General features: G+C 35.9%; 1 protein-coding gene across 2 annotated transcripts in view; it reads left to right on the top strand.

Annotated features, from left to right (window-relative positions):
* The window catches only part of LOC139958572 (formin-like protein 2), a 129,898-nt gene that overhangs the window by 34,269 nt on the left and 73,386 nt on the right, over positions 1 to 22,243 (top strand). The window lies entirely within an intron of this gene.

The following is a 22,243-nucleotide window of genomic DNA, read 5'->3' on the forward strand; positions in this document are numbered from 1 at the left end:
TACATGTGACTCATCCTCTAATTAAAGATAAATTTTCTGTTTTTACTTCCTTTGCTGGTTTTGAAATTTGTTTATAATTTCCTGATCAGATCTCATTACGCTGATTGACTTCGATAAAGCTGACATTTATTTTGATAGAAAATCCTATCTGAGTTAGCATATTTTTTGGTAACAATTTCTTTGAATCACACATGTGATATGTATGTATTTTAGATCCTCCTGCAAGCAGGAACTCGCGAAGAAGCCATCATTGGCTTATCAAAGCCGCAAGCTGACCGAAGTCGGTGTCCTTATATTAATAATTTAACGGCCATGATTATGAATTGTTAATTGTCAACAACTCTGTAATTGGAAGACGTACATTAATCTTGGAGTTACTCGAACCCGGGACCATATGATTGAAAGGTACCGGCGTTAACCACTGAGCTAACACTCCCTTGTCATATAGTCATAGATAGGACTGTACGCAAAACCAGCAGTATTGTTGAATGACAGGAAAGTAATGCCTCAGCCACTGATGGAGTTACCATGCACATTATTGGTTTCTGTAACTGTCATGTGAGGCGATTACACATATGGAGTGGCTGTGATAAAAATAGCCAAGTTACACACTGTTATTATAAATCATAACAGGAACTGCAGTATGGATTGCAATTGAAGTTCAAGTCATTGAGAGTGCACAGTTCATCATTAACACACAAAGATTACATGATGACCTTATGATGATTGGCAAACTTTGATGTAACATCCTCATGATCATACGGTTACATGAGTCTGATGTAAGGAGGGGGGGGGGGCGGGGGACTGAGGTTGAGAGTGGATCAAGAAGTTTGGTTTTTGTGCCCCTGGCTCTATCTTCAGTGACTTTTCTTAAATAGTGCAGGCAAGCACCTATAGTAGCACTAGTAGCACCTATAGTAGTACCAATAGTATAGCACCAATGGAAGCCTAGTGGTTTAAAGGTCTGCTGTATATTCACCAACTATAGCACGCTTTCATGGAAAAGTTTCTCGAGATTACATAATCGACCTGCCTTGGTGGTAAAATGACCTCTTTTTACCGATAAGTCTGCAATGCCTGCCACATATTTTTTACTTATATGAGGGTCTTTGTGTGAACGCTGTATGAATAACTACTGTACACTGTAGACATTGACATATTTCCACACAGTGTTTACACAAAGAACCTAATGGTGTTAAGAAGCTATGCAGGCTAATTGTGGAGCCTGAGGTCGATTTACAACAGTGGCAGTTCGATTACATAATCGCAAAACTTTCCTAGCTATAGCGCGCTATAATTGGAGCCAATAAAGCAGATCTTTAAGTCATTGTAACTTTTAGTTGTGACATGTTCTTCGGTAATCATATTGTAATGATGACAATTTGTCTTTTCTGATGTTTAGCCCTTTTGCATTGAATGAGGAAATTCTACTTGACCGTCGAAACATTCAGAGAGACAATGCATTCATTACTAAACAGACACGTGTACCAATCACTAGCATTCGTTTTTGAAAAGTCTACCTCAACTACAGTTGACTGTCGACTCATGTCATCGAACTAGCTAAATAGAGAACAGTGCAAATTGTGAACTGTATAGTAGTTATAGAAATGAAGTAAATATGTTAATACCTTGTTTACCATGTAAGAATATTTTGACAGCTAGCTAAATATAATAGGAACAATACATACATGTGAAGCACTGATTGTATATGAGTATACGTGGCTAATTCACTTTGTTGGTATGTTCATATGACTGTAAGAGCTGTAACACTAACATATGAGCTAACAGACCTTTGCATCACATCCAGAAGCTGTTTCACAGATGTGGCTGAATCTTTGCTCGATTCCATAGCACAATTACATTTATTATGTAGATTTGCAGACAGTGAAGAGCCTGTCTCTATTCTCCTGTAATGTAATTGAAAGTCAAAGAGAGTTAAATTTGTCTGGATGATGAGTCATGTCCTGCAGGGGAAGAATCCTACTTTTAACCTTCCTCTTCCTTGACCAAATATTGAATTTCAAAACACTGTACATATGTCCTGCACAGTATCCTGACTGTTTGTGGGCAATGAATAAGTTCTTTGGAAATTAAAGCAATCCAAATTGTAAATCCACTTATCCAATATTAAGTACCTGAATAGGATTAGAAACCTGTTATCCTCTTGTGGAGACAAGCTTCATAATAGAAGGTTCTTTGTACAAACGGAATAAAGAAGGAACCCAAGGTAACGAAACGGTCAGCCAATTGAGAATCTTTGGTACAAACTCTTCCTGACAAATAGTATCTGGGGGTGACTTGAGAAGTATCAAATAATGCTTTGCAGTTGTAAGGTTTTGTTTACAGTGTGTATTCACCTCCCTTTTCCTGTAAAGGTGTAAGGGATGTCGTAATCTAATTTCTATGATCAACGAAGAGTGCTCAGAGCATAAATCTGTGAGGGGAAAAAAAACAAAACAAAAAAAAACAAAACAAACTGCTTATATGCTACACAGAATCAGTTTACATTGTAATGTAGCTCTCTACCGGCTGTCTGAATCTATAGATAATGTATTTTCAGAGGAAATGAAAGTTTCTGTAGAAATACAGTTGATGCAGTTTGCACATCAGTATCAATAAGGAGTTAACCAAAATGTGAGGGATGTGTGGTAATTGTAGACTAAGGCCATGTTTACATTACAGATCAGACCACGGGGTGTTCGGTGGTCAACATTAGAACAACTTTAATTGACGATTAGATCCTGCAGTGATTAGATCTTGTACTCGGTATCAGACCTCGTGCCCCTGATCACGGAACAGGAACTGGAGGTTTGATTACCGTAACAAAACGTGCAGATCTGTGAGCCATGTCATGTGCAGGATGATCTATTAATGCTTATTACATTTGGTGCCAAATCATGTGTGTAACGAACGAGCAACAACTACAGGTCAACGCTGATCCCGGGTCACTCCCGCGAGCTGCGTCATCCCCTGAGCTGCTTTATCCTCCAAGCTACGTTTTACACTGTAAATTTAATAGCATGGGTCTGATCCTCCGTAGATCCGAACCTATCCTGGCGTCCAAATCCTTGTGTTCAAATCATGGGGGTCTGACCCTTGTTTTTATATTAAATTGGACTCCCGAGTCGACGGTTCAACAAGACGCTTGTTCTCAAGTGTAAATGGGCCTCGCAAGGATTTTAGCACATCTGCCCTGATATCAGTGTAACAGAGTATCGATGTAGTTCAAAATGTCGTCCTATTATCAAGATAGTCTTTGAGCATATAGATTGTTTGGATTCTTCAGAGCTAATTGAATATTTATGTACTTCCAGCAGCAAGTTTTAGTCGTTAGAATTCAGTATTAAAGTTAGGCCGGGGGTGATATTTCGATTAAAAACTACCAAAAAGAAAGCCCAATCTTATCAACCACTGGCTCCGAACTTTGAGTAAAACACAGCTTTTTAGAAAAATGGTATTTATAGAATGAATTGTAGCTCAATTTTTTTTACTATCTTTCTTTCTTTCTTCACCCTCCTGATCAGTTTTCTTTGGTTTTCTTTCTTAAATAAAATACAAAAGAGGTACATATCAGGGGCGGAGCTAGGGGTATTAGTCAGGGGGGGGCGAGAATGGTCTGTAGGGGCGCTTTGACAAGACCGCCGGTAGAGCATTTTGTCAGAAAATTACACCAACAAAATGTGACAAATGTCAATAGGTAGATGAGAGCGCAATAAAAGAGTCAATAATCGCGAATAAGTAAAAAGTGGTATCAAGCGCCAGCAGTCCATTTGAGTCTGTCAGGGGGGGCATCCGCCCCCCTGACTGTATGGACGCTCCGCCACTGGTGCATATCCCTATTAGACCAAGAATCAGTTGGCTGCCCTTTCAGTGAATTCATTAGTTTTCCTACTCGGTCCTTCTTTATGATAAAGTAAGCCATTCAAAGATTTTGTCCTTTTTTATGATAAAGTAAGTCATTCAAAGATTTCTTTGTTGGTTCAAAGAAGCCGCTTTGTGAATTTGGCATGTTGACATTCTTCATGGGAGAGTTGGTATCATATCAGGTAAGTGGCAAATGGTTGAGCTCCTGTATTCAAAAGCTCAATAGGCACATGGCTTCCTTTGCCATTTGAAATGTTACACAATTGGCAAACAATTAACAACCAAGTCCTAGACAAATGTGCTAACTTTGCATGGCTGTGTGATGACATCATCCTTCAGGAATCTGTTAACAAAACACTGGGTTTCACCCAAAGTTGAGGTCATGGCCTGTCTAACCCGTTTCTGTTATGTCAACTTTGTTTGTTGTGGATACACTGCAAAAAAAATCACCCACTCATAGTTTAAAACTGGTTTCAATGAAAATGCAAGTTATTTTCAGGTGGTGTTAATACTCACCTTTTGAATTTCATAGCCCTTATGGGATTTCAGCAGGAAGATATTTTGCATGCCAAATCAAGTTCTCTGTTACCCCTCAACATTTTGTGATGTTTGTGACATCAATATCTGGTCAAAGTGGTTATTTTACAGGTTTCTTTTCATTGACCAGGTGAGATAATTGACCTCTGTAAGGTTTGGACAAGGTAACAGACACTCTTATATGTCATCAAGCCGCCTACTTAAATACCCCCAAAGTGTACAAAATATTGGGAAGTTCAGATCTTATGAAACTGTTTGACTATGGGTATAAAGCCAAAAGACAAAGTGCAAATAATTTTAAAATCTTGGAGATCTATCTCATCGTAGAACAAGACAGCGCCATATATGATAGAAAGTACATGATGGTGTTGAATAGGTTTTAAATATAGCTATTAAGAAATGGCACAAAAAATAAATTAAGGAAACCTAACAGATGAATTTTTTAAATTTATTTTCTCTGATTCTGAATCATTGTGAACACTGAATTCTTAAATTATTTGTTAAGTGTTTCAAAGTCAGGTTAATTTTCTTAAAGACATTATACATGCGTTTCGATAAAGGAAATTTTGAAGATAATGTTTGATCTTATGGTTTTCAACTTTTCATAATATTTCAATGTACCACCGGTGTTGTTCATATGATGAAATGTCAATGAAAAGTCAATGACTAAAAATGACAGTGATAGTTGTTGAAACTAACAGACACAACGTAAAAACGGTAAAATTTTGAAAGCATTTTTGATTTTTTTTTTAATCTCATTATGAAACCTAGACCATGCCTAGATGTAAGTGTTGTAATGAATATGAAACACTAAACAATCTTATGAGTTCATTATAGCTCACAATCTTAATTATCTACCTTAAGGCTTTTAATTATACACTTCAGGTGGGGGAGACCAATCGCATTTGAGCGACCCCAAGGAAATTAGTAAATTCTTGTCCTTGTAGATGACAGAGCTATCAAAGTGACTGACAAATTACACGGATGTTATGAAGAGGATAGGAAACCACCGAACAGATTTATAATTAACGTCTTCTGGATGAAAATTGCAACATCATTTCATAAGTTACCTTACAAGAACTGGCTGCAGTGTCAGACTTGAGGGAAACTTTAGAAATGAGGAAGGCTCACAAAAAAGGGGAAGGACAAAATGCAGACAGAGTATAATAATAGTAATAATAATAATAATAATAATAATAATAATAATAATAATAATAATAATAATTTCTTTTTTTTCTTTTTTTTTCCTCCGTATATTTCAACTATACATTAATATACAAATATACAAATAACGTATCCATTCAAAAATAGCAAAAGTTAAATAACAATGAAATTGAGCAACACCATGCAGTATAATAACGACCAACATGGCGGATAGAAAACAAATTAGTATGATAAGAACAAGTAGAAGAATAACCACAAGAAGAATTCCAGACTTACTAGAAAATATTACAACAAATAACAGCAAATTATAACAATTGAGGATGTGGAAATTGCGAAAATTTAATAATAATAATAATAATAATAATAATAATAATAATAATAATAATAATAATAATAATAATAATAATAATAAATAAGTTCTTAATCTTCTTTACAAAGCCTAAAATAAATAGAAACAAAAAGACAGAGAAATCAATGGAATAAAAAGTCAAGAAAACACATAAACGAAAATTAAACTGTATGTAAAATACGAACGCAAAAATCTAAAAATACGAGAAGACCATAAAACAGAACAAAACCTGTAAAAAAACAAAACAAAGGATAAGCACAGTTGAATAAAACTTCTAAGGTGTGGGTATATATATTGGTTTCTCTGTGGAATTTAGTGCACTCTTCCTTATGAGTGGGTGCATGATGTTAGGTAGTTGGGTTGTAGTACACACAGTGTAGTTAATTTATGCCTGTTCTATTACTAATTGTAACCAGTGTGACATCACAGTATTGTAGTCGTCTAGATACTTCCTTCCTTCCAGTGGTCAGTAAAGGGTCTTTTGTGGTTGGTTTGTTATGGTGACCAAAGAGACAAAAAAAAAAAAAAATAGGTCAGACAGTTTTCCTTGTTGTCATAAAGCTGTTTATTTTATGACAGTAGATAGCATCTATTACTGTGGAGCTTATTTTAAGGACAGAACAGAATATGATTAATCCAAAGTCATCCAAAGTGCATACGATAACCGAATGAAATATGAATATAAAAGGGTTCCGATGTGCGTGCATGTTTGATGTGCCATGTGACTTCTGATTTGTAATTTGCAACTTGTGGAGGCATACTCTGTCCAGCTTGACTAGATCTGGACTTATCCTAGCTACTAAGCTAAGGTACAAGTTTATAGTGATAATGACCTGTAAAAAGTATTAAAAGTCAGCATTCTATGGTATAAAAGAGGGAGGCTTTTTTTTTTTTTTACTGAAGGAGGTATTAACTGATGGATTGTAGTGTGTACTGTACTATTCCTTTAGCTCTCGCTGCTATAAGAACTGACCGCATTTATTTGATGTCATATTGTAAGCTGCTAAAAGAGTATTGAGTTTATGAGTCGTCCTCTTGGAATCACAACTGGGAGGGATACAAACTAGTAGTCCTGTGTTAAGTACAGCAGCCTAGATTAAACATCATTCTGGTTAAAAGAGACTTGGAAAATATGTTTGCTTGTGCTTTAATATAATCCTGGATTACTTGGAATATTTTATAAACAGGAAACAACCAGTTATTTCCTAGTTTTAAGTGTCCCCCCCTTAACAAAATGAAAGTTCACATGAATGTGGTCATAGTAGTGATGGCAGCACAAGCTATTCATCACCCTTGCCGTTGTCACGTAAGCAATGTCGCCCATGAGATCAGTAGTGTTCTAGCCTCTTTTCACACTTTTTCATCAACAGAATGTATTTGAACTGCACTTTAATTTGTCTTCCTTTGGGTGAGAGGTACAAATGGTACTAATTAAAATAGACTATTGATCTGGGTGAGGAATTTGTCTTTAATATTTTGAACAACTCTTTAGTATGTTGCGTAAAATTTGCCACAAGGTATCCGCAGCCCTCAAGTTAAATTGCAATGAATGTATAGTGCATTAAATTGATGATATGTATTGCCATACTCGACTTGTGATATTTTTTTGTCTCTCGGGCCTGTCTCTTTCTTCCTAATCCAGATTCTCTTTCGATCTGGATTAGGAAGAAAGAGACAGGCCCGAGAGACAAAAAAATACTTTGTTACTGTAATGCTAATTGTACAGGGCTGTATGAATGGTTTACAAATAAATTTGTAATTTTTTTCTCCAAAAGTGCAGTGCTTGTGGCTCTTTGCAATGGTTAATATCTCGCATAACAAATTCATTATACAGCGTTAAGGTGTATTGATGCACATGTACTGTATGACCCTTTCATCAAATTAATCAAATATGTTTGCACATTTTTATCAATTTTATTGACTGGTTTGACCAAGATTATGCAGGTAAATGTTTCTGCAGTCACGTCCTATTCTGGGTCAGTGCTCATTCAGGAGAATCTGAGGGACACCTGCATCCGATCAAATGGAAGGACGTTAATGATTTGCATACTACCTTAAAGCCAGACAGTGGAGTGACCTACGTAACCGTCAGACTAATTTTTTATTAAAGCCTGAGTTTCTGTTAAAGTTGAAGATTTTTCCCTACAAATTTGATTATTTCAAATTTATAAAATTTATTTGCGCATTTTGTTTGGCATAACCTTTAATAGAGCTCTGCCAAAAACCTGTGGCGGATTAGCCCATGTTTTGACTCTATTTACTTCACTCCTCACTCACATGTCTCGTCACAACCTCAGCACTCTTGTTCTATCGTGCATAGCATGAACTGGTAACCTTTGAATGCTGTGCACCCTCTATGTCCGGACCTCTCTGGTCAACGCCCTCCCTTCTCATTCTGCCACCCACTTAGAAGTTCGTTTTGAGCTCGGAACTTCTATCGTTTTCAATTCGTTTGGAACTGGACTTTTCAAGGCCTTTTCTTGTTTATCAGAAGTATGAATTACTACCTGAAGTTTTCGTGCACAGCCCGATAAGTATCCTTTTCATTTGGGAAGGATTTTTGTCCATTTTTGACTCTCTGTATGTTGAAAACAGAAACTCAACTTGTGCAGGGTTGAATGTGTACGATGAAGGGAACAACAAAAATCTTTACAGCATTTCTAGTGTTAGATTGTGCATGTTCAAAGTGTTGCACGACAATACTTGAAAACACAAAACAACTCATTGACATTTTTTTTTACTTGAAAGAGGAAGTACATGATGGAGAGGCTTTTATTTACTTTATACTCAGGATTAAAGCTAAGAGCACTCACCGTAACTTTTTACTGTATGGGTACATTTTACTTTAGGAACCATAAAACATTTCATTTTATGTGGCAATGATTTTTAGTGTTTAATGGCTAACAGTCATGAATTATTGAAAAATGGGAAAGGTTTATAGGTGATTTAATTTGTTGGAATTTTTATGAAATTTTTTCAACTACTACATTTTATAATGATGTTTTTCATATGAAATTTCATTGACTTTCTACCTGAAATTTCTTACAGTGCCATTTACGGCACATTCATAGCCTAGTATAAAAGGGGGAAATAAATGGTTCCAAGTTAAAATGTTTGATGCCTAACTTTGACATGCGAACAAAGGTCATTCATGTCAATGCAGGCAATTGTCGAAAGCGAAAGACACTGTAGCCATTCATGAATAAATTAAAGTAAACCTGTAACCAATTAAAATTAGAAGTACTTGTGAAAGTGTAGAAAGATTTATTGTACCAGTTATGCACTTGTTAGTTCAGCCTATTAATGATGGGGTAATGCACGAATATTTCCTCAGTTCGCTGGCTACTTCATTTGCCTGTCCTCGTGAACTAAATACATGACCCCTATATTATCCTCATTTGTCATCATTAGGGAGGAATTGTCCATTGACTCTCAAAGCAGGTATTGCAATCAACTCCTACTTGGAAACACATGTAATCTCCAATGGAGTCACATTTCTGTAAGTGGAGCCAAAAATTTCTCTAGGTAGAATCATAAATTTTTCCAAGCAGAGTCACGCATCTCTAGATTGAAGTCATATATATATATATATATATATCTCTAGGTAGAGTTTCATATCTTTGCTGGTTTCTTAATTGTTGTGCTTTTCTGTTTTTTCTTAGATATGAACATGTTTCATTGCCAGGTTATATATGCAGCCGTGTGAAGCTGTGCTGCACTATATATGCTACGTACTTACTATTAAAACTTGTAGTGATATATGTATGCACTGCATGCATATGTATTGCCCTGTGTCAGGTTCCCAGGGATAGATCGATTGTACTGAAATACAGATATTGCAATGGGATTTAAGAAAAAAAGGTCTCCCACTGGGTAGTCTGTACATGATGAACAATCTAGAAGGTTTAATGTTACATTACCAATTTTGCAAGAATGTTGGTTTGATTACAGCAACAATACTTTTTGGTCTTGTTACCCAAATACCCTGCCCTGAAGTGATTTTACTACACAATGCTTTGGCATATTTTTTAAAGGCAAAATATAATAAATCCGTTCAGATAGGTGTCAAGTGTGGGTGTGTGAGAAGAGAAAAGAAAAAAAAAGGGGAAGGAGGAAAGATTAAGGAAAGGAAAACGAAAGAGAATTGTCATATTTGAAATGGGCGTCACAATATTAAATTTTTATTAGTATTAGACTCTTTAGCCTTTTGGTGCTACATACACCCACTCGAAATTCCTTATACTTTTTAATTTATTTTGGTAAAATATTTATATAACTACATTGAATGATTTATTACATGATATATGACATCAGCTTACATGTTGGAATGCACAGTTGTCTACATGTGATGTATATGTGGGCAGGATAATATTTGTGCGGGTCAGGGGAAGGCATGGTAGTTCCACTTGCCATATAATCCCCTTAAAAATCATGTTATGTTACCAACAGCAACAGCCGTTTGTGCCCATTTAGTCAAGTTGCTGTGGGTATCTCTCAAAATTATCTTGATTATTAAATGCCATAATCAGGCAAAGGAGCTGTCTCAAAATGAGAACCCAAAAGGGGACTGCAGCATCTTGCAGCTAGGCTGCAAAGGACATGTTTGTGCTATGCAGTTTCACAATTTGACATTTCAGTTTCACACAATGGGCACTGCTAGTCTGCTACAATAATCTCTCTATCAGGGGGGTAGGAAGCTTCCAAAAAGTGGGGGGAGGCACAACATCAGAGGGGCACTTTCTCCATCTATAACCACCACTCGTAATGCTATAAACCGATAAACAAAATAAATGCCTTGGTGCCAAATGTTACAAATTTCTCTCATTTTAGAAAGAAAACAATATAAATGCCTCGGTGCAGATGTTACAAATTTGGGAAAGTTGAAACATTGCTGTTGTGCTTCGTCATTTGAATGAAAGCTACAAAGCTTACAGTTTCTAACTTGCCCTAGGTAAAAATGGTTGCCCTCTCTCAATCTTTATTTTGAGCCCCGTCTGCTGTTACTATCCACCTTGTGATAGGTTCCAGTAACATGTATGTTAGTTTCTCAGCCTGCTATTATCTCAATCTATTATCTAAATCACAACAATTGCTGCAAAAGTGGCCTTGATATTTCAGTTTATACTAGTTTTATGGATGAGAATAATAATTAGAACATCAAATGGCTTAAGTCGTGCCATTATTCGATATATGCAATGTTCTGCATCATGTAGTCTGACCCACATATCTTGGTGTCATTAGTACGGTAATTGGTAGTAGCGCCTGGATGTAATTTTATCATGATACAGGTCAATTGATGTAGCCTGCTTGAGATTATCATTCAACGTGAACAAACTGAATAAGTAGAGCTTGATGAATTAACCAACCTATTGAAGGGCTAATGCATCATTAAAGGCTGTCCTTAAGCTGTTATACTCTCATATGGCTCTCATATGCCAGAACAACTTCACATCCTGAAGACACTTGAAAGAAGTGCATGTTATTAAAGAGAAATAAATATACAGGGAATTTTTAGGATTTGTTGAGACTGATGGTAATTTAATTATTTATGATGATACCGAACAGTATGTTATGATTAGGAACCCCGACATAGTTTACTCTGCTACCTACTGTCTGACCTATTCCCACGTTTAGTAAGAAGATGTAGTTCAGAGGGAAATTATGTTTGACTTTTAATATTTTTGCATATATGACATATTAAGACCTGTTTGCTTCAAGTTCACTTTTGGTACAAAACATGTCAACTTCAAATGTTGTTTTCTCAAAAACAATCAATATGGATTGGAATGCAAATTTCACCAGGATATTAATAATGTGTTCCTCTTTCAAATGCCAAACATTAATGTTCCTCTGGACTATTGTATAAAGTTTCAAGTCTACCAAGCTATATATCGGTAACATATCCAGCTTTAATTGCCAGCTCCCATGGTGTTATAATTAAAAATATGTTTCAGAATGTTTTCATGGCCTTGACGAGTTGAGTGATACCTGCTGGTACACTTCAATTCTTTTTATTTATGCTTGACGCATTTACTTTGATCATTTCTTATTCAAACGCATGTCAAATGCATGTCAAATGCATGTCAAATGCATGTTAATACTGACTACTGTTCATGCAAGCTAACATGGGCCCATGTTGTCATCTGCCACAGAAAGGTATGTAGAGAAGGGAAGGTGGAAATGGGGAGGAAATCACGGAACAAACTCAAGACTCCACCCAGGGGTTAAATGGGTGTACCTGTGAGGTAACTTGTCATTGGGCACAGTATATAACTGCTGCTGACTGGAGGGATTGTCTCTGGGACAGGTTATCATTGACCTGGGGTAAAATAACGTCTGTTAAGGGCTTTGAGACCTATCGCTGGTATAAAGTGCTATATAAAAAGCAAATATTATTTATATAAGACTGACATAACCTTGAATAAAGGGAAGGTGGAAACGGGGAGGAAATCACAAACTCAAGACTGACATATAACCTTGAATTGATACATTTAAATTCATACTCCTGTTGGAACGATCATCTTTGCTCTTTGGATAACCTTCATAAAGAAACGCCAAGTTGTAGGAGGGACAATCAGCTCGCTTTATATAAACTGAAAAAAAGAAAAGAAAAGAAATACACCCCCCTATGAAAGTACTCCTTCAGCTGCATATAAATTCCAATAGAACTTATTATACTTTGCCAATAGACTGTAGCATATTAAATCAACACTCAGTTCATTCCTACCAGGGAGAACCCGATGGGTATCCCATTTAGATGACAGCTGATTGTTTTCTTTAGCCAAATAGATATGAAACTAATCAGGAAATGAGATGTTGGCAAACATCTCAATAACAAAAAAGTTCATACATTTATATGTCAAGTAGGGATACTTTCACTGTACTCTATAGCTCTGTTTACAATCCTTCTAATACTGCAGAACACCCTGGAACTCTTAGGTCAAAACGTGATAACAGCTCTAGTCTCCAAGGCCATCATAAAATTTGTAAATTTTGTTCAATTAGTTCCTTTGCAACTGCAAATGGTTTGTTGCTATTTTGGGGTTTTCTAATAACAATTATGCTCTTGGACATGTAGGGAGGGATGTATTAATACTGTATGTATGCTGACCCAAGCAGTGTGTTCTGGCTATTAGACTTATAATGTACTGCAATGTTTAAAGTAGTAACAATGTACCACTTGTTGTCTACTTCAAATTTTGGAACAGATCATTATCTCCATGTGTGCATTTGGAAGAATTGGGTTTGGAGGAGGGAAAGAAGGGGGTCATCTGAGCGGGGAGGCGGGGGGGGGGTCAGTGGAGGATAAGGAAACTCTAAAAGTTTAACATGATTGAGGAATCATTCCTCATGTTTGTCTGAAGGTTTTCACAATGGGTTACATGACATTTTCTGACCTTAAACATTGAGTAATGTTTTGTTTTATTGTTGTGGGAGGAGTGGAGTTCCTTGTACTATTGTTACAATTCTGTCCTCCACAAAGCATGACTACTGTACATATTAACTATTGCAAAATTATTTTTAATAATACACTGTAGCTTGTAAGAATAATCAACCAAATCGAGCAAAAAAAATTAAATAATATTCAATAGGATTTGTGCTTTTAATGTGAAAATTTCATGTTACTCTTCTTGTAGTCTATTATAGAGAGGGGGATATGCAACTTTAAACTTTCTAGTGCCTAGAAAAGAATTTTATGTAGTTTCTCATTGTGAAGTTAAGCAATACTCTGAAAAATTTGATACGTGACATTCCTTGGCAGCTCCCCTGGTGGTATAACAAATGATGCACATAGCTTTCCCTGTTGCTATGGAAACCTATCTTTGGTATTTCAAAATACCATAATTCCTTGCACAGTAGGATGAGCACATTGTCTTGTTTATCTTTAATAGTTGATATGGCTTTAATGTGGAAAAAAAAAAAAGTCTCAGAAAGCTTGTGCATTTAGGTCGAAGAAATCATCAAGAAAGCGTGAAGCTTCTTAACCAGTTCCATGTAGTGACTATCTTATTATGAAAAGACTTCACAGACATTACCCCATCTGTTTTCACATGTGGAAAACATATCGGATTTAACGAATAGATCTGCTCTAATCATACGTTAGAGGAAATCTCTAAGGCTATTTTGATACCGATACTGTCACTCTACCAGGCATGGGACTCCACAATTGGAAACAAATGTTGACTGTTTCTGAATATGAACAGTCAAGATGGTAAGAAATGTAAAACATGATGAGTAAACAATGTGATGACCATTCTTGTGTAAAACTTTATGACATTAATGGAATGTGCATATATACTGTATGGTTTCTTATGTTAAATCAAGAAGTTTCATTTCTTTGTTCAGTTATTGAATAGGTTACATTTTTTGCTTTTCCAATGTACGATCTAAGTAATTTGAAAGTGATTTCAAGCTGTTAATGGAAAAGTGATAGCAAATTAATCAAACGGATGCAGAAAAAAAAAAGTACGGAAGTTGATATCTAAAATTAACTCACAATAGAGCTTAGACTTTAAAAATTTGCTGAGGTAGTTGTATAGTATAAGGTTACTCAAATCTAGCAAATCTAGCAATTCAGAGTCATGTGAAAGTGATATCTAGCTGTAATGAAAAGATTATAGCACATTAAACAAAATTATGGAAAAGATTTAACATTAATCTGCATTAAAAGTGCTTACACTGCAAAACGTAACTGAGGTTTATTTACCTTGTCATGTTAAATCAAGCATTTTCTTGGTTTCCTGAAGGGGAAAACTATGGAGTCACCGACCTTGTAATCTGGTGAGGAGACCGTGGATTGCAAAGTTTGGCAATGACTCGAAACGCGGATCGCAAAGTCAGTTACTACTATTACGGTTAGATTCATCAACATGGCAGCATACAGAAATGATGTACTCGAAGCCAAAGCAAAAGTGAAATTAATGAGATCACACATCGGATGTCTATGTATGCTAAGTTCTTCAATACTGCCCTCATGATCTTTCGGGAAACATTTCATACTGTAGTTTTGATAATTTAAAGTTGTAATAGAGACGTTATAGTACGTGCATTCATCACAATTGTGCAAAATAATGGAAATGGCATAAACATTATCAACTCACAATTTAGCTTGTAGTGCACAAATTTGCGGAGAAGGTGTTCCCTCGTTTATAAACATGTACAGTGAAAATGGAGACAATGATTTTGGAAATCGTACACATTCCATTGTGCAGTACTGTCAGGCAGTTCAGAATATTAGCGTTTGTGATAAAAACGTATGCGTTAAAAGGTGACACAAACCCAACAGTCATATTTAGGTTTGATGAAAGAGACAACTATGCTTTATAGCTCAGAAAAATCTTGCCCTATTTGGGAAATATTCTTTTGTGAAAAGTGTGATAGTTCCCAAATGGAATAAGACATTTCTTAACTGTTTCTTAGCAATTAGAAACAAATGTTGACTATATTTCTGAATATGAACAGTCAAGATGGTTAGAAAAGGTTCAACATGATGAGTAAACAATGTGATGACCATTCTTGTGTAAAACTTTATGACATTAATGGAATGTGCATATATTCTGTATGGTTTCTTATGTTAAATCAATTAGTTTCATTTCTTTATTCAGTTATTGAATAGGTTATATTTTTTGCTTTTCCAACGTACAATCTATAAAGTCATTTGTAAAAATTGTGATAGTTCTCAAAGGGAATCAAATATTTCTAAGCTGTTTGGGGAGGTAGGTCATAGCAATTAAATGATGGAGCTTGGGTTTGTGTATCCTAAATTAAGCTGAATAAGGACTTAAAAAACATATGATTTTGTATCTGTGCTTCTGAGGAATAAGAGGGTTTGCACATTGCAGTTTGCTTCTCAGTTGATTTTGTAAGTAATATACTGAAAAGGTTACTCTAATAGTGGATTAGTACTTCAAACATTCACCAACATTATAACATTACAACATCATATAACATTAATAACATAAAGGAATAAAACCAGGAAGAGTTTTGACAGAGTAATCGGGTCTTTGTTGTTTACAAAGTGCAGGCTATTATGAAAATATAAACTGTGATTTATTGATAGGTATTAACTCTCAATATCCCATTCAATGCTAGTTAACTGTTTTAAATTTGGTTAAAGGAGTGTGAAGGGTTTGAAAAGGGCTAAAATAGTATATTTTAGAGGTCATTTATATAAACTGACCTCAGCATTTTAGTACCATGACAACTGTTCAAACTTTTGTTTAAGTACTTTAACTGAAGGATCACACAACACACAAGTTTGCTCCACCATTCCAACACTGAGGAGCCACAAATTAGAACTTGAAGTGGTTTGTTAAATGAAATAGGCTTTGTGGGAGGCCATTGTTTTCCAGGGATTTTTCAGAATAGCAAGCCCTGGTAACCCAATTTACAGATACAGGAACCATCACAGAGGATCTCTATGTGCATTTAAATTTAATGGATAATTTTCTGTGTTGTGTAAATGATCTCTATATTAGCTGTTCTTTTGACAAAGACTGGATATATATATTTGTTTGAGAAGATCCTATCAGCTTGCCCATTGGGTATGGCCATAGAATCAAAGATAACATGGAGAATATACAGTACCCCACAACATCACCTTACATTGGCTGTTAGCCATCCCTAAGTACAAAACAAGGGAGCTCATTTTGAGCTAAAAAACCAAACAAACATGACAGCTGTATAGGAGTTATTTTTAACCTGAAAGTGAGCTCACATTAAGTTCCCAGTGGGGGGGATCTTGAGCCATGATCTCTTGAACTGAGGGCGCTGTCACATCTTTCCTCTCTAGTTCTGCAAAACTTGACAAGGCTGCCATCTCTGAAATCACTGAGAAATCCTTTTGAGGAATCTAGGCTAATGATCACTTCTGGGCGAAGTACCTGCATATTCCCGAATTTGATAATAATGTGATATAATTGAACTAATATATGGTTTTTATGACTCATAACTAGCAGATTTTTTGCAATGAAATATTGCCTACTGTTAGTGTGGTAATATTACACACATGGTCATCAACCAATCAGAAAGCTTCTTTGAAGTATTTTCAACCCTTAGTTCACTGAACTGAGTTTAAGCTTTGAGCGTCAGTAAAATTGAATCCGTATCTCCAAAATGGAATATACTGGACAGATATTTCTTCTTGTGATTCTTCTCATAATAATTAAAAAGAGATCTTTTGACAACAAATTTTCACAAATAGCACATTGATTGAAACATGTGACAGCTTGTTACAAACTCTTTTTAGATCTGTAAAAGAGTCTAGATCACATGCATTAAAAAACCCAGAGCTGTTTCTACCTGGCTCTGTTAGGGTCCTCTGCATAAATGCTGAAGTTCCCTCCCCCCTCTTCTCCCCCTTGCCCCCACAATATACATTTTGATTTCAGCTTATTTATGTTTGTCTTTCATGCAAACAGTAAAAACAATTTGCATGAGATGTCACTATATTGCAAAGTATTGCAACAGTTCACCTCTGTTCAATGGTTTATAATTATCCAATACTCTTGGCTTGGATAAACTTCTCTTTAGTCTCTTGAGACCTTTTTATTGTTTTTGTTGTTGAAAGGATCCCTTAAATATGTTATTGATGAATTCCCCAGAGTCAGTTATGATTATTATTCCATTGAAATCACTGTTTACATTTTCGTCTCGGGTTCAATCACGGTTTAAGAAGGATTGCTTTCCGGGATAGTTCTAACAAAACCTATTCATATATAATTACTTTACTGCATGTGTCATATTTATATCAGTCTAGTGCCTTTGAGTGCTATAATCATCAGACCAGATAACGAGCAAAGGTCATGCGAATAGGATGCCATGATTGTCGTTTAAAAGACAGAAAATGTTATTTTTTACAAGAGCAGCAGAGTTTAAATGTCATCAGTATATTGTCTCCAAAATATGCTAGAAAACCAAGTATTGGTTCCATCATCAGTTTTATAATTTTAACTGTCATTTAACTGTCACACTGTGAAAAGGAGTTACACACACTCATACAGTTTCTCAATAGATTCAAAATGGAATTATCCACAAGTTCATATCTGCCTCTAGGAAAGTAGTTTTGAAGAACTTCTAGCAAATTTTATACGTGTTAAACTTGGGGCCAATTATGATTCACCTTTTAACGAGGCTGATATCCCAATTCCCATGGCTTCTCACTCAGTCATCAACGATATTTGATGATCTTTTGCCATAATTAAACTGTGTGAATCTTCATGACACCTCAGACTAAGGCAACCTGAGGTTAGCGTTATTTCCTCAAGATTGTCATCACTAGGGTATCTCCCATTGCTGTGAAATTTCACTCTTATTCAAAGCCTAGTCTTCACTGTTCGATCAAAATATGTCACTTAAGGTCGTGATGAAGATGGCACTGAGGTTTCTATCATATATCATTTTGCATAAATTGCGTTTATGAAAACACCTGCTCAATAAATGGTAGATTTAAAGGGTTCTTTATCTTTTTAGGGATAATTTTGAAAATGATTCATTGGAGTTAGAACAAAAATATACATTTATTCTATGATGTTCTCATTTTTCTAGTATTTTCTTTGTTAATGTTTTGATCTCATGTGACACACTGAAGTGAAAATGTTGGTAATTAAGCAGTCTCAATTGGTTCAATTATTAAAAAGAACACACAAAGTCCAATTGTCATCGTTTAACCTGTGTTATGGAGATGTTAACAACGCAAACATTACTTAGCTTATCACCGACATGTTTCCTCATTAACAGAGCCCTTTTGCTCTCCCAAGTCAAGAACCTTTTTGGTAACCTTTGACACTGATCTCCCCTGGTAACTGGCCTCACTTTGGCTATGAAAATCTTTCTATCCAATGAGGTATCAAAAGGTTTTGTTTTGTCTTTGTGTCTAAGAAAAGACTTGAGTAAGTCTGTTAAAGATATCTGAGCCAGTAGTGTTTCATTTTCTCATCTAGGGGTGAGATGTGCAGAGACCTGCTAATCTACTATTACTCTCACATCGATTGTACAGATAACTAATGCAGACATCTCACAATTTTTTTTGGCAATATCAGAAGAGCGCCATCTATTTTATCCCACCATTTTCCTGATCATCTGTTGTGCCTTCCTCTCTAATTGAACTTTTTCAAATTTTTAACTATTTCAAATATTTCTTAATAATTTTAATGCTATATGAGGATTAGTAAACTTTTTTTGTCTTGCAAATACATGCTGTAGGAATTCTTTACCCTTCTGTGTTTTAGAGCCTCTTTGTAATATAATCAACTTCGGACGTTGCTATGGAAATCATTAAATTTTGGAAAGATGATGCAACTGATGTTTCTTTTTCAGTGCTACAGTTTTGTACTTTAGCATTTAATTACAATGTTGTGTTTTCCATATATGTATATTGATAGAAAATGGACAAGACTACCTGGTTCCCACCCATTCTTCAGCAACTTTAATTAATCTGGATGACTGTGGACATGAATATGTATGCACTGTGTGTTATGATGTATGTGCAGCAGTTAGATTAGAGATTAGAGATAAGATTAGATAAGATTAGAGAGTTTATCAAAGTTGTTTCTTACCACATCCTGCTATACTTTGATGGCTTAATCCTCATTTATCTGATAGTTTGACTCTATTGCAGCAAAGACCCAATGAAATCCCAAACATTCCAGGAAATGAAAAGTTAAAAATGTATATATTAAGAAAATGATGGCAGCATTACAGAATTACTGTCCATCAATGGAGTTGACTAAACAGTCATTCCAGAATACTGCCACCAGTGGTCATAGGAACCTTGCCTACAGCTGTTAGCTACATATATATACATGCTTTACCTTGATAGTTGACCAAATAAGTTAAAACCATCTTTATTTACCAAAGTAAATGAGTATGCAAGGTCTGGAGTAACCATGTTCTTTTTGTTATGACCAAAACACACTATACCGCCAATAATATCGGGAGTCCGAGCAGCCCATATATACCATTCTGGAGTACCTATACGATGCCTTCTTGTATGTATTTTCATCTCACATGTGTTGTTGCTAGAATCCATTTGATCCCTTAGTTTCTACATCTCAATCCAGGGGTCGAATTAACCAACCACACCAATATTACAAGTGGCCATCGGCCATGGGTGCCCCTACCACTCTCGGTACAGCCCTCAATATATAATAAATCAAGTTAAATCAGAAGTGTTGAAGAAAAAAGCAGGGATTGGTTCCTGTTTTCTGACATTTCTTTACATATTTTGTTTCACTTTGGACAAACAATTGCCTTGCTGCTCCTTAGAAAGTGGAACACTTGGTATGGTGCCCTGTCATTTCAAATTCAAGGCAATTTCTAACTTACCCCTATAAAAAATTGCCAAGCCTCCCTACACCCCTCCTAACCATCCTTAATTGGAGCCTTGTCCCCACCCCTTCCCCCTTGTGGTCAATATTTGAATTGTTACTGTAACATGTGAACAATTTAATGCCAAAAGCGAAGTAGATCCTGCAAAAAGATAGGATGCCAAATTTCAAGCAAACATGTGGTTTTGGTGATTTGTCATCAGATAATTGTGAATAAAACCTGGGGAACAGCAACCAAGGTCAAGTTTACTTTAGATTTTGGATAAAAAGTGGTTAAAGGAACTGTTAAGTTACATTTTGATCAATTTTATTGATGGTGTTCCTTTGTAAAACCTCATAACATTGTTGGTCGTTAGCTTGTTTGTCAATTCAATTTGTGAAGTAAAAATCAAACATTTCTGATATTTTTCTGAAATTTTTCTGATTTTCCAATTGGCTCTTTTATTTGCGTTTTACTAATGAAAAAGTGTCTGGGTGATGAAGTGTTGATTATTGATGGGAATTCGTTAGGTACTTGCTAAAAAAACCTTCATTTGGTGAAAAATAATTGTCGACCAAACTCTAAAAGTTGCTTTTGTAATAGTCATTCGTATCGACCTCAAATTTGCAAAATATGCGAAAAATGACTAAAAGTGTTCTATAGCATCCTCTTGGTAGTTCTGACCCTCCAGAGTAAAGTTTGAAGATGAAGATTGAAGTAAGTTCATTTAACCATAACCCTATTAAATATCTCCTTCAGAAACAATACCTCAACAGCACAGTAACATGTATCGTTGAAGTGGGGAGCAAGTGTGACCATTATTTGATGTTGTAGCACATTTGAGGCCAATACTGATGACTGTTAAGATCAAAATTGAGTGCAGCTATTAAGATCACAGATGAGAACAACTCCTATTACCGTTTTTGGATAACATGATAGCTGCTTATAGCTGCTTTTGGATGACATGATAGCTACTTTTGTTAACATGATAGCTGCTTTTGTAGATAAATTACCTTGCATCATATAACTCATACTTAAAGTAGAGAAAGGTCAATGTCAGGCCTTATCACAAGTCAGTTGTTTCCATGGAGAGCTAAGTGGTATTGATTTTTGAAATGTATCACACAGATTTATAGGAGAGTGCCTTAGAGCTGCTACATAATTCCATAGGTATGTTGCTTTCTCTGTATTTATGGAGGGATCAGATATCTTCTTCCCATTTCTATTTTAAGTTATAAACTGCAAAAGTAAAAGCAGGATTTATGATTTGATGGTTCTCCGGATTTGATGGCGTGACTATTTTCTACATTTTTCAGTAGATATAACATTACAGACGACAGTGGTTACTTTCGTTTTATGGGCACACATTTCTTCAATACTTTGGTTAATTTTGCGACGGATGCATGAGAAATTGTTTCATTTCGTTCGAATTGGGCTCTTGCTTTGACCTTAATCGTGCTTTGAACCCATGACTTTATGGTCATACATGGAAGAATGACTTGTAGTGTCTCACCTACATATTGTTTTAATTGGTCACTGATGTTAATTGGCTTTACTAATCTGATTATTGCTTTTGCTTCTTGAACTACAGAGTACTTGAAATAGGGAGGGTGAAACAGGAGGGTGAAATGGGAGGGGGGGGGGGGGTGAGTACTGCAGAAGAAGAGGATGGAATGGAAAGGGGGAATGGAGTGTGAAAATAGAAGGATAAAGGAGAAGGACTAAGGGAAGGGGAAGGAGAAGGGATAAGGAGAAAAGGAAAGAGGTTGGGAATGGGAAGAGAAGGCTTAAGGAGAAGCGGCAGGGGGGGGGGGGTGATGGGTCATACTGTAGAAGTAGAATGGGAAGAAGGAGAGGAGGACAAGAAAATTCTATCAGAAAATGTTTTCAAGTGTCAGCACGCATCTTCCACATAGGACCTTGTTCTTGTCTGACTTTTTACAGTGCTGTTTCCAGAAACAAAAATGAAGGATGGGGATGGGGGTGGGATGGTGTAGGGTGATTGATTCACACCCTGAGTTC

The sequence above is a fragment of the Apostichopus japonicus genome, chromosome 18 (assembly GCF_037975245.1).
Source record: "Apostichopus japonicus isolate 1M-3 chromosome 18, ASM3797524v1, whole genome shotgun sequence".
In the NCBI taxonomy this organism is placed as follows: domain Eukaryota; kingdom Metazoa; phylum Echinodermata; class Holothuroidea; order Aspidochirotida; family Stichopodidae; genus Apostichopus; species Apostichopus japonicus.